This window comes from Oryctolagus cuniculus, chromosome 8 (genome assembly GCF_051225735.1).
Source record: "Oryctolagus cuniculus isolate XC-2025 breed Fujian yellow rabbit chromosome 8, ASM5122573v1, whole genome shotgun sequence".
Classification (NCBI taxonomy): Eukaryota; Metazoa; Chordata; class Mammalia; order Lagomorpha; family Leporidae; genus Oryctolagus; species Oryctolagus cuniculus.
Window position 1 is genome coordinate 118,046,846 of NC_142874.1, and position 14,211 is coordinate 118,061,056.

Genomic DNA, 14,211 nt, shown 5'->3' on the forward strand with positions numbered 1-14,211 from the left:
GTACTTCAGAGAATGTATGTGGCCCTTAAAGGTTCATGTGTTGGAACCTTGTACCCAGTGTGATAACCTTAAGATGTGAGGCTTTGGGAGAAGCCATCAAGCTCCAAGTGCTCCACCCTCATGAACAATTAGTGTTCTTGTAACAGTGATTGAAGGGTGTGCCCAAGTCTTATCTTTCATGTTGTAAGAGTCCAACTTTGGTCCTCTCTGGAAGGCCCTGCCACAAGGGGCTGCCTTGGAAGCAAAGGAAGAACCTTCACTCGACACCGAACTATTGGTGCCTTGATCTTGTACTTCCATGCTCCAAAGCCATGAGAAATCCATCTGTTTATCAACTTCTGTCTACAGTGTTTTGTTAGAGCAGCATGAGTAGGCTAAGACCAGTGGCTCCATAATGCCACTGTTGTGAACTAACAGGAAACTGGATGTTCCCTCTCGCTCCTGTTATCTTCACACGGAGGGCCCCCTCTCTACCAAACTATTCTCCCCTAGTCCAGAAACACACGTTATGTCTTACTCTAGAGCTACTGTGGAAAGACAGGACTCGCTGTGTGGCCTCCTAGGATTAGTCTGATACAAGCTTGTGGGGTTAGCTCAGAGTCATCTTTCCTGAAATCTGGGTCATTATGCATTGGCTATGTTCAGATCTCCTTGAAAGGCTGTTTTACAACAGGATCCCTGGTATGTACATACATTCACTTGTAAATATAGTTACTACTTCCTACAGGAAGTGTATCCTGGAGGGGCTGGCACTGCAGTGCAGCATGTTAAGCCCCTGCCTGTGACACCAGCATCCCATTTGGAGCACTGCTTTCGACCCGACACCCATCTGGGAGGTCTGGAGTTCCAGGCTCCTGGCTTCAGCCTTGCACAGCCCTGTCCATTGTGGCCATTTGAGGAGTCAGTCAATGCATGGGAGGTCTCTTTCAAAGAAGTGAGTCTTAGACGAATGCAGTTTTTAAGTATCATAGTACCAAAATACTACATGGTTTAGAATTGCTACTTGTATCAACTACGATTTTAATCTTATATGGACATAAATAAATTCTAATGGGAGAATAAACAGCATCATTCTCCCCATTGTCTTTGACTGCAATGACCATCCCACTCCAATGAAAAAAATATCCCATGTCTATACAATGATTCATCTGCTTAAAGTCCTATGGATTTGTGATAAAATTTATGGAGTATCATGTAGCTTGAGTATCTTGAGATTTCTTCAGTAGGTATAACTGATGAAGTTAGCAACCAGCCAGGAGATGGCAGGCCTGTAAGTCACACTAGTACAATTGACGAACAGGTCGAGCTGTGACACCATCATTTAGTTGTCCTTTGCCTTTTATCACAATCTTCCTGACTTCATGCCATGGCACACATTTCCCAGAAAATTGAAGTGTTTAGTTTATCCTCTGGACTTGACAACCAAACAATAATCACAAAATAATTTGATTCGGAGTTCATCCAAAAGAATGCTATCCAAATGAAAGTAATTCATCTGGAATCATTTTAATGTCTTAAATCATGTGATGTAAATGACCATGTTAAGTCCTCAGAACTGGAGTTCCAAGATACCAGGTGGTGATGAAAAACCAACCCCTAACAAGTTATTGGCTCCTAATTTTTTGCCCTTACTATTATGGGCATAACCATAACCAGTGGTTAGAAGCTCCGAGTCTCAGAAAATCTTATAGCAATTTAAATACAACCCCTGCTATGTAATGAACTCCACATTCAAGTTTAATTTACCCTGAAAATATGGAGGACATGGAATTGGAGTTCCTCAAGCCAAGTCAGTAGAGGAGCTGCCATCTTGTTTCCACCATCTGGGATAAATAACTGATGGTCTTCCTACTCTGGGCTCTCCTGCGGGATTACAGGGCAGTGAAGTGGCCCAAGGATTCAGCAAGGGCCTTGGGGGAACTCAGTCTAAGAGCTTTCCACCTAAACTTTTCCTGCAGGATGTTTGACATGCCCTGCAGTTCTTAGCTCAAAACAGCTTCTTAGAGAAAATGGAGGAGCTGGGTGATGCTAATAGGCATTTTTTGGTAGTCAATTTCTTGCCATGTTTAATATTATCCTGGCATCTGTCTCAAGTGACACCCGAAGTTGTCTGAAATTGGTAAGGTAGGGAATTGAGATAGGGTCATGTACTGTCCCCACCGGGCAAAATGGCCCCACGTGGAGAATATTTCAAGTATGATATGTACTTTTAAGACTCAGGGGGCCAGGGAACAAAGTCTGCAAAGGCAGCAAAGTTGACCACTTACTGGAAACTTATTCTGATGCCCTGCAGCAGGGCAGTGAGTTTCTGGGGCCTGTAAACAAGCAATTAAGTGATAAAAGTGAATCCAGGGCTTCTGTGGTAGCTCACAAAGAGGTCCATCCCCCTGCAGTGGAAAAGCAGACGTAACTGAACATGGGTCTGCAGGCCTAAGCTGTTAGGAGTTAGAGGCAAACAGTACATTTTAGACAGTGAGCTCACTCTTTCCAAGACTGCTGCCTTCTTGAAATAAACTCTTGCCTCTCACCAAATCCTGTCCATGGTGAATTGGTTATCCAGCATCAAGCAGCAAGGATGAGATAATTGGCCTGGTAGCACAATTTCCAAGCCAGCCCAAGAGTTTGGGGTGCCTGCAAGCAGCCTCTTTCATATTAGTAAGGACGGACAATGGCTTCTTGTACTCTATTCCACAGCTGCTCATGGTCGGCTGACCCCACAACTGGGACTACAGGGACATCCCAGTGATTGCCAAGAGCATCTTTCCCAGATTCTCCCTACTGTAAAGTCAGCCACCTATAGAAGCTTTGCTCATAGTTGGGGAAGTTGATGAGCTCCCCATCTGGTTAAGGAGTTGATGGCCTCCAATACCAAGTAAATCAAACCAGGTGCATAAAAGGAATCCTCTGCCTTTTGGGCTTTGGGCCACCTTCAACCTAGCTTAGGTCATTTGTCCCAGTATTGGCTGGCAGCAGATAAGATTCTGAGATGGTTACCTCAGTCCTTCCACAAGGGGGTTTTGTTTGGAAGAGCACTTTGAGGATTTCTTTGATAAAATATAGGAAGTTCCATTTCTGTTCCATCCAAAAGCCCCTTGGATTGCATCATGGCCGATTCGGCAGCCTATAGTTATGATCCTATGACTAAGAAAAAAGGTGTTGTAATGGTGCATGCCTTATGTCTAAGTGTTATAAAAATGTAGGTGTCAGATGGATCCTTGAACTAAAATGCTATCCTGTAGCTACAGAGGTTTTTGTCAGATCTGGTAAAGGGATAAAATCTTACATGCAAGCTTTTATGTTGTTGTATAACAAGGATTCTGATAAGGAGGGATCTAGATTAATGGTTTGAAGGAATGGAAGCAAAATGTCCCATTTCAGATAGTAAAGCCACAGAGGAAACAGATGATGTAGGCAACCTTTTAAATACCTTAAAGTTTTCAACAGTGTCTGCTGCAACTGATTCAAGGAGATAGGTTGGAAGTCCCCACTCATCTAGAAAATGCTGCAGTCACAGCGCCACATCACCCCGATGGTAGAGCAGACAGTCTCCCCATCAGACCCAGCAGGGCACACAGTTTGGTCAGGGGCTTTCCTCTTCTGGGGCAGGGCAATATCCTGTAAGACAAAATCCATTCTGTGGTATAAAAGGCAGCTCATTGGACCTATAGCCCTACCCTTCTTTTCAGATTTGTTCAACTAGTGGCTTCTAATCCTCCATATAGGAAGGATCCTCAAAAGTAACTGGTCCGTTTAGTTCTATTTTTGCCACCGGTCACTCCCCTTGGGCAGATGTGTATGCTTTGCTGAACTTCTAAACACAGATTAAAAGAGGTCGGTACTAGATAAAGTGTGTGAGGAGGTATAGTGTCTCCACTGGGAGCAATCAGCACAAACCCAGGATCTTAGTGATGCTGAGCTATTGACTGATCCAAGCCAGGATGTAAGTGGAGATGTGGTCCAGTTAGATCATCGTATATATGTTGATAGGACTCAAAGAGCATCTACACAGGAGATGCAGGAAATCCGAGAAGGCAAGTGTGGATCCATTAGTGTTTAGAATTTAGGTGTACTTTAAACAGACGTAGAACCCGAGGCTCTGGAGCGTATGAGGGTGGTTAATGATTTTCATAGAACATAGTGCTCCATACATCCCTTCAGAAAGGGGCTATTGGAATGAATCCATCCCAACTGATGGATATTGCCTTTGAAATACACATGTTGAGATTTGATTTACAGCCCTTATCTATAATCCTGAGGAACAGTGGTTTCACTTAGTACTTCAGTTCTTCACTTAGTGGAGGGTTAAGAATGTGACTATAAAACAAAGTATGTCATTGCAAAAATTGAAATAAGGAAGCAGGAAGGAGGGAGGGTAGAGTGGGAAGTATTGTGCTCTTAAGTCTGTGTGAACACATGACGTTTGTTGACCTTATATGAGGTTTAATAAGCATATAATGGCAGAGAGGAATAAGGATGTGCAGGCCAGGCCACTCTTCTTGTGCAGAACACTAGGAGGGAAGGAACAAAGAGTGGTTTTAGGCTCATAGATTAAAAAATAAGATGGCCACAAGTGGAATCAACATGCCTATTGCAAGGAGAGGCACTGGAAGCTAGATTACCTGAAGCTAGGAGGAAAATATAGATGAAGGAGTTGGGAGAAGAGACCACAGAAACAGATGCTAGAACAGTTATGGCTCAGGTGAGGAATGAAGTGGCCCAGGGGTTCCCCATCATCTCAGAACCAGTTCTAATTTTCCCATGGGAACCAAGTAAAAAGGACAAAGGGGAATCAAATGATTGACTTCCTGGTAGATACTCAAGCTATGTATTCTGTCCTCAATTCCAAGATGACAAAATGTAGCCAGAGGACCATACGCATGGGAGTCACAGGGCAGCTGCAACGAAAGGCCTTTCTTCAACACTTAGATAAAACTCTGCTGCTTGGGGGATCTGAAGCTAAGACAGTCTAAGTACCCAATTCCCAAACACACCCTGTAACTGGAGATGCTACAGTCTCAGCCTTTGTAGGAATGAAGGGAACCCTTCCTGCAAGTCTACAAAAATCTGAGTACTGATGTGGGCAGATGGAACCCCTGGTAGAGCTGTCAATGCTCAATTATACTGCAACTAGAAGAGGGCACTAATACTCTTCATAAACAATATGCTTTAAAGACAGAGGCTGTAGAGGCCACCTGGCTTGTGTTGCATAAATTTAAGTTATGGGATAATCAGGTCCTGCTGATCTCACTAACACCATTTACCAGTGAAGAAGCCTCACTCCAAGTATCAGTTGTTCAAGACCTAGGGCCATCAATGATGTTGTCTAGGATATCCATCCAATTGTGTCTAATCCCTACATGTTAACTGCCATACCTGGGAATTAAGGATGATTTTCAATATTGCATCTGGAAGATGCTTTTTCACATTTCTTTTAAAGAGGAATGACACCATTGTTTGCCTTAGAGTCAGATACACAAAACAAAGGCTACATTCCAATACTGCTGGACAGTGCTGTCTCAAGAATTTAAGAATTCACCTATAGAATTTAGTGAAATCTTAGATCCAAAACTGAAGACCTGAGGACTTTGCAGCTCGACAAAGGTATTCTATTACAGTGTATGTATGACCCACTAATGTCTAGTCCAGATTATCACAAATGCTTGAGTAACACCTTTAAGTGCTGAGGCATTTAGCTTAAGTGTAGTTACAAATTATCCCCCCACAAAGGCCTAAATTTTAAACCTGTCTTGGGTTCCATTTAAGACAAAGTAGAGCCTTAACCCCAACCAAAAATCATGCTGCAACAGCAATGAAGGAACCGATAAAAGTCACGAGCAGTTGTGCATATTCTTGGGCATGGTTGGCTTCTGGATTTGGATACCTAGTTCTGAGCTTTTAGCAAAGCATTTATAGAAAACCTTGAAAGGACAGGACTCAGCCCTTATACCTGACCATTGACTACCAGCAGGAATCTGACACTAGGAATGGGGGTTTTTACTCAGATTCTTAGATTCCATCACAGCCTCCAGCCTATTTCTCCAAATAGAGCAAACAAGCACAGACACCTTGTCTTTGAGCAATGACAGCTACCTGTGAAGCAGAAAAATCTACCCTGGGCCAACCTGTTATTTGTGTGCCACCAAGTTCTAACCTTGTTGGACAAAAGGTTATTGGCTTATAGCAGGGCATACGGGAGAGTATCAGCCAATCCTGTTGGACAACTCAAGTCTTTACAAACCAATACACTAAATCCTGCACAACATTACTTCCCACTCCTGAGGAGGTACAATTAGAACTACCTAGAAATGACTGACAGTCCATTCCAGTAGCCAGTCAGTTCCTTCTAGACCTGCCACTCACTGTTCCAGGCTGGGAACTCTACATTAATGGAAGCTTTAGGAAGGACAGTGCCAAGCAGAATATGCAGTTATGACCACCGACGAAGGCAGAAGTCCAAGCCAAAACCCAATCCCCTGAGCCTTCAGCACAGGAAGCTGACCCCATCTCCGACCAGAGCCTTGAAACTGTCAAAGGACAAACATGTCAACATTTACACCAATTCCAATTGTGTCTTCATGATGTTACACACCATGGGGCTATCTGGAAATAGAGGACTTCTAACCTCAGGAAATATGGACGTCAGACATCCATTGGAGATCCTTGTCCTTTTAGAGCCGGTTGCCCTGGTGGCACAAGTTGCTGTTGTATACCGTCACGGACACCAGGAAGTTGGTTCCCAAAATCTAAAGGGCATCAGACTGCAGAGAAGGCAACTAAAGCAGCTTCCCAAAAGGGACAGTTCTTGGGAGCACTAATCCCACACTGGACATGTCAGACTAAGCCCTGTTGAACAGGACAGCAGGAACATGCCTGTGAATGGGGATTCACAGATTCAAAGTTGTGTGAAGTGAATATTCATGGAATGATTCTACTCGCTGGCCATCTGATCCTAAAGCACCCACATGAAGGCACATGCTGTGGCAGGAACGCTTTAGTAGACATTGTGAGGCCCTACCTTGAAGGCCCACATTTGCAGAAATCTGAGTAACTACTCAGGGATGCCATTTGTCAGCCAGTAACAACCCTAAAACTGAGCAAACACCATCCATTGGGGGAGTACAATGTAAAGGCATATGCCCTTTTGAGAATGGGCAAATGAACTTTACTCAGATGGCCAAAACCATGGGGGAATTTTAGGTCTTCATGTGCACCCTTTCAAGACAGGTAGAAGCCTTCCTCATTAGAACTAAAATGGCCTATGATTGACACGAGTTTTACTTAAAGGTATTATTCCTAGATTTAGTAGGGCATCCATCAGAACAGATGGGCACCTCTCCAGACTGAATCAGTGTGCCCAGTCCTTCAGACTAGGGAAGGCAAGAAGGTAGTCTAATGGAGACAACACACCTGACAGGACAGGTGAGCAGCTCCAGAGCTTGGAGCCGAGCACTGTCTGTATTGACTGGAGCTCACAAGGGAATGGGGTCTGGTTGTTCCCTCCTCCCTCTTAGACAATGGGTTTGCTGAGTGTCAGTTACAATTCCTTCTGTGAGTTTATTATTCGATATTATCAGACTGGGTAGCCCAAGGCAGAGACTTCCACTAGGGTGTCTTCCTTGGGAGAATGCTAACAGGGTTTCATTGCCTACTGTTATCTGGCTGGGTAACCCATCTGGTGCTGAGTAGAGAGGATTCATCCTGGGGAAGCTTTCCTGGGGGGAAAAGGCTGGACAACCCATCAAGTTGTTAGGGTATGGGCAGGACATTGTACTCAAATTCTGGGCAGCTTCCAAGGCTTCCCTTACCACACAAGCTTTACTTTTGCTTAGGCCCATCCACACACAGAGGCTAATTTCTAACTTCCCACCTAACAGCAACAGTCCAGCCTCAGAATCCATCCCAGCCTTCCTTGGATCAGTCACGGTACTCACTGTGACAGGCTGGTTTCCCAGCAAACCACAGCAGGCAGAGTTTTATGAAATATTGCTTTCAGGGTGAACACATGTGTAAGGGATAGATAGAAATCTAGACTTGGCAAAATGGAAATCAGGCTACATGAAGCTTAAACGAAGACCTCACTAGACCCTACAGTGAACTCTGAAGCTAATGCGACCCCTTACTCTACCAGGTCAAGGGGCCCAAGGCTTCAGTGTGGTGGGGTTGTCTGTCACGGGGCACGGGCAGGCCTGGGAAGAGCCTACGTTCATATGCAGGACTGACAACTGAGAGTCAAGGACTCTGCAGTGGAGCAAAAGGCGCTCCTTGAGAGGCAAGCATCTGGACGATCCGAGACTGTGCACCGCACATGCGCCATTGGTCAAGCCTGAAAACGGGGCTGGTTTCCTAACATGGAAACATCTCGGATGTGCCACTGTTTTCATTCTTAGAAACACAAGCCGGAGATGAGGAATACTGGCCCCTGGCCCTCGACTCCAGGGATGAGGCCATTCTGTTGTGTTCTGTGCTCGGAGCGCTCAGCCCTGGTGCCTGGGCCCAGGCTGGAGGGCGGGCCCCAAGCCACGGCTTCGCCTCCACCAGCTCCTCACCGAGTGCCTCGTCTTGGAGTGCGGGCTACTGCAAAATGCTGGAAAAGACAAGAAGCCACCCTAGCAAGGATCCTCCATGGTGGGCTGCTGCGGATTGTACCAGGAAGTTACCTGCAGCCCTACGTGCCCTGCCATAGCGAGCTCTATCCCCAGCCTATTGTTGCAATGGAAGGAAACTTATCTGCAGTTAGAACCCATTACGTGGTTTCAGACTGTTCGACTGTCCAAATTACTTTGAAATACCCCAGTTTAAGGGGATACTTTAAGTACTTTGTCAAGCTCTGCATTGGCAAAGAGTGGAACACTCTACTTGGAACACACTATGAATCGTCCTGAAGAAAGTGCCCCGATTGCGTCCTGTTCGCTAATGAGTACCAACTCTCGTGCTACCCTCCACCCTGGGAAAAAGAGCTCCAGGCAAAGTGGCAGGCTGCGAATGCTTACGCTGCAACCTTATGGTACTAACACCACTGCCATAAGATGTCCATTGACGTGGTATCAAAGAGGCCATTAAGCAAAATGAAAACAAGATGGCAGGAGTACTCGGGATATTCAAGATTTACCTGAACAAGTTTTGGCTTGATCTACAGGCTTCCCACAACATCTGCAACACCCAACGAGAGGAAGAACTCCCAAGACTCAAATCCAAAGGAGAGATTTACAGAGAATATCTTCCCCCTGGAACTGTTAGAAGCCAGGATCCAATCTGGCCGATATATCAAGGGAATATTGAGTGTTAACAGATACAGAGTGAATGAAGATTTTGTCTACCTGCAGGGAGCTGGCAACAATAAGTCAGGGGTGGATTCTGGTATCCTGATCCCCAGGATGGGCCAGAACCACTTGATCCATTGATATGGTAGCAGAACTTTACCCTTAAGTGGGAAAAAGACAGTCACACTATGAGACTGACGAGACGAAGGCCCCGACATACACCCACATGTCATGTGGTGAGCATTCTTCAGAATTGGCAGGATTACATAGTGACATTTCCTCTAAAGACAAACAATATTAGAGAACAATGCTTGCTGCACCTTGAGATTATGTAATTCCCAAAATTCGAGCAAATACACTGAAAATTTACAGTATTACAGGGCAATTGCACGCATGGATTCTTGGGATTTGTTAGTGTATCCAGATGGACAGGTTATGCACGCATTAGGAAAAGCCAGAGATCTGGAAGGGGGAAAAATTAAGGCCATCCTTGTAGAAAGTGACATTTCTGTGCTGCCTGTCTCAAACTCAGATGGCCGAGATGCCCGTCAACACCCCAGGGAACTTATGCAGTCTGAATCCTGAAGAGGATCAAGAACAAAGATTTGAGGAAAACCCATCTGGTGTTCACCATTAACTGAAAAGGCTGTAAAGATGTAGACCATGTGCTGTCTGCGGACACCCTTGTCGCTCCCCCTCTTCGTGGAGGAACGACACTAAACCCTGCCTAGGTTTCCTATCCGAGTCACGGCACCATTATGTTGCTCCCCTCTTCGTGGAGGAACGACACAGGACCCTGCGCTGTTCTTTTGTCTGCTCGGCCCTTCCCGGGTTTGCTGCTGGTTCTTCCCGGGTTGGCTACCATCCCTTCCACCTCCGTGGAAGGGCGGTTCCCCCTGCCACTTTCCCCACTTCCGCGGGGGAGCGGCACACCGCCGGCCGGCTCTCTTGGGGGCTGCACAGGTGTTCCTCTTAGATGTTCCTGGTGCATGTTGTCTCTCTCCTCCTTTATAGTCCTCTTCCACCAATCCCTACTCTGCTACCCACACGTCGAGCATGCTGCTCTCCTCCAATCAGGAGCAGGTCCTGCTGCTTATTGGTCGAACTGGAGGCAGCTGTGTAGAAGCTGTTTCCCCCCTCTCCCAGCGCCATATTGTGTGACAGCAGATGCATAGAATAAGTCTTAATTCCAGTAACTTAGTCTAGTCCGAGTTGCTCCCCACAACCCTAAGTAACGGCAACCTTTAGCTGGGCATCCACATTGCCAGTGTACCCTACTTTATGATACCAGACTCACATGGATAATGAAACCAGAGCAAGGGCCACCATGTACTACCTAATTGGTACTAGGACATGCTGCCCTCCATCCTCAGCTTGAATTTGTGTTCCCAACTGGGAGGCATTGATGGGTACCCTGTGTCACATCGGAGCTGTATAAGACATCTTATGAAGTTAAGATTGTGTGGTATGGAAAACCATCATTCACTCAGCCTACAAACTGTTCCATGAAGCAGCTCAGGAGCTCCTAGATGTCAACTTGGACATCGCCAATAACATCCCAGAACTCGGAGATGAGGAGAAAGAAGCCAGGCTGGAGTACACCTGGGCGATTGTGAAGCTGAGGGACATAGCTTGCCACTTCCAGGCTCAACAATACTGGAACTAGAAGGCATTGAAATCTAGGTACAGCTCGATGAAAAGAACATTCTTGACCTCATCCCCAGCCAGCCCCTACAAGTCCACAAGATGGTGGCCAAGTGCATGATCCTCACCAACTAATGGGTGTCCAAGATCATCTGAAAGCTTCCCCAAAGAGGCTGTCCTGTGCTGGCACCACCTCCATGCCAGGAGCTCTTCTGAGCCCCAGGAGTACACCCAAGCCAAGGGCTTCAACAGACACATGATCCAGCAACACTGGCTGATTCAATTGATAATGCAAGTGACACCACCCCATCGTCAACAAGCTGCTATGCCACATGGCTACGCTGGCCACGTCCAACACTCTCTCTACAGGACCACGTACAGAGCAGGAGCTCCATCATTATGGACCTGTCTTAGATAAATGCAACCATTTTATACCCCCAAGATGATACACTGATATTGTAGTACACCTATTAATAGCAGCTATTGCAAAGAAGAAAATATTGAGGAAAAATTGCTGAGCAAGAGAAATCTTGAAGAATATGCAAACCTATCAATGGCAGAGAGCAAGCAGCAAAACAATGCCAAAGGCAGTCCACCAAGCTCTCTCAATGCCTGTGCTTCAAGGATAAGGATGCTGATCAAGAGCACTGCATAGCTGACATGGTGGTTACTTGTTCTGCAACAGGTACAGGTGTTCGTCCAAAGGTTTGGAATTCAATGTACTACATATCTGAAAACCCAGGATGTCCAAGTGATCTTATTTGGCCCAAATGGCAGAAATTGGAGGTTGGATACCAGGAACCTTCAATGATCCCACAACCAATGTAACTCCATCATGTCTGATGGGCAATTCCTTACTTTCCATCTGTTTGATCATGTCATAGTAAAAGATATCTGAACAGGTTTTTCAATGTCATCCCAACATCATCCGACTGGAGATAATCAGCAGGAAACCATATACAGAGGTTACTCTCAAGAGCTCTCCCTTGTCCAAGACCAAGTTACCAGAGGAAGATGCTCAGCCTGAAGTCATGGAAAACATCATTCCTGAAGACAGGAGTTTCACCAGTCCAAGGGCAGAAGCCTGTACACCCTCCTTGAGATAAAAGGACCTGCTGCCCAGGTTTCCCACAATCTTGGAATTTGAGAAAACTTTCTTAGGAGTGGCTTGTCACATGGGAATATTTTTACCATTTTCTCAAAACATCCGATTGTCAATCAGGATGGGTTGATTTCCCATCTGTGGAAGTTATTCCTGTAACTCATTAAAAGTTGCTTTCAAGAAAGCATAACACACCACTTCTGGCAACCATTGTAGTGATGATTGGTTTAAGGGGAGTTATCAATGGATACTAAAGCTGGTGGGAAGTTTGAGAACAGCCCAACATCTTATTTCTCAGAGATGTTTCCACACAGTATTTTTCAGTTCCAAAGGGGGAGGATGGAAAGTTTCTCTTCCTGTAAATTCACCATACACCAACTTGGGCAAGAAATCAACAGCGGCTGCGTAGCTCCGTGTATTGTACCTCAAGGCGATCAGTTGAGCATATCAGTATCATTTCAGGATGAGAACACACTGTCAGTGTCTGAGCTTTAGCTAGCTGTGCTGAAGCTTTGTAAGGAAGAGGGAAGTTTTACAGAAGTCACACTGAAGTATTTAGGCATGAGGGGCATAACGATTACAAGCGTTTCAGAAGATGAATGACAATGGATGTTTATAAAGGAAATGACAGCAGATACATTAAAATGTTAACTGGAGAATCAGTAAAGGGGATATGGTCGTTCTTTTCACTTCTGTGAGATTTTAAGTTAAAAATGGACTGGGATCTCTTTTGAAGCAAGTATGTACATAATATAAAATGGCTTGTTCGTTGTCATTTTGACGAAGATGTGGAAGAAAAGTAACCACATAGCTTTCTTAATGTTTCACATGAATGGCTGTCAGTATCAAACTGTAAAGTGATCATTATACCCTTTGACCCAGAAATTCTACTTCCAGGAACTGGTACCTCAAACACATTCATCTACAAACATAGGATAATCTCCAAGTTACATGAAATGAGTAAAGGTACAGAATTGCTTGAAATATGTTTTACATGAAAACAATCATGCATGCTATCTGCTTAAAAATGCTGGATAGGCAAGAGACTGTCCATCATTGTAAGTGACAAAGGATATGGATACAGGAAAGGTATACAACTGAGGCGATTTAAGACATCTTTAAGTTCCATCTTTTGAAGGATAGGAGGAACCACAATTCCCCTATCCCTGAACCTAGACTTTGCAAATTTATGTAGAAATGTTAGAACAGTTATCAGACCACATAGACACCTCCAACTGCCATGAGAATTGTGCCCACAGATTCTAGCTATTAGGTGCCATGCCCAGAACATAGCCAGTGACCCCAATAGAGACCAATCTAAACTAGCCAGCAGTCAACCACAGTGACCTCAGCCAAGACCAGGACTGCACAGAACCGTGAAAATGAGAACTATTGCTTCTGAAAACCCTTAAACCTTGATACTTTGTTATACTATCATTCCCTCACATTGGGTCCTACATGGCTCCTTGTATATAACTAAGCCTGCTTTTTACTACAAACCTATCAATCCTTAAGTATTTAACTTTTATTTAATCACACATTTCCAAAGTACAGTTTTATGGATTACAATGGCTTTTTCCCCCCATAACTTCCCTCCCACCTCCTGCTCCCTCTCCCATTTCACAAAGATTCATTTGATAATCTTTATACTAAATTGATCTTCTGTATATAAAGATTATCAGTTTGCACCCACACAGGACACAAAGTGTCAAATACTGTTTCAGTACTAGTTGTAGCATTACTTCACATTGGACAACACATAAAGGACAGAGATCCTACATAAGTGCACAGTGACTCCTGTTGACTTAATTTGACACTTGTTTATGGCAACAGTGATCTCCCTAGGCTCCTGTCATGAGTTGCCAAGGCTATGGAAGCCTTTTGAGTTCACCAACTCCAATCTTATTCAGACAGGGTCACAGAGTGCAAGGTCTCTCCTCCCTTCAGAGAAAGGTACCTCCCCTTTGATGGCCCATTCTTTCCACTGGGATCTCACTCAGATCTTTTATTTAGGTCCTCTTTTTGCCAGAGTGTTTGGCTTTCCATGCCTAAAGTACTCTCATGGACTCTTCAGCCAGATTCGCATGCCTTAAGGGCCGATTCTGAGGCCAGAGTGCTGTTTAGGACAACTGCCATTCTATGAGTCTGCTGTGTATCCTGCTTCCCATGTTGGATCGCTCTTTTTATTCTCAGTATTAGCAGACA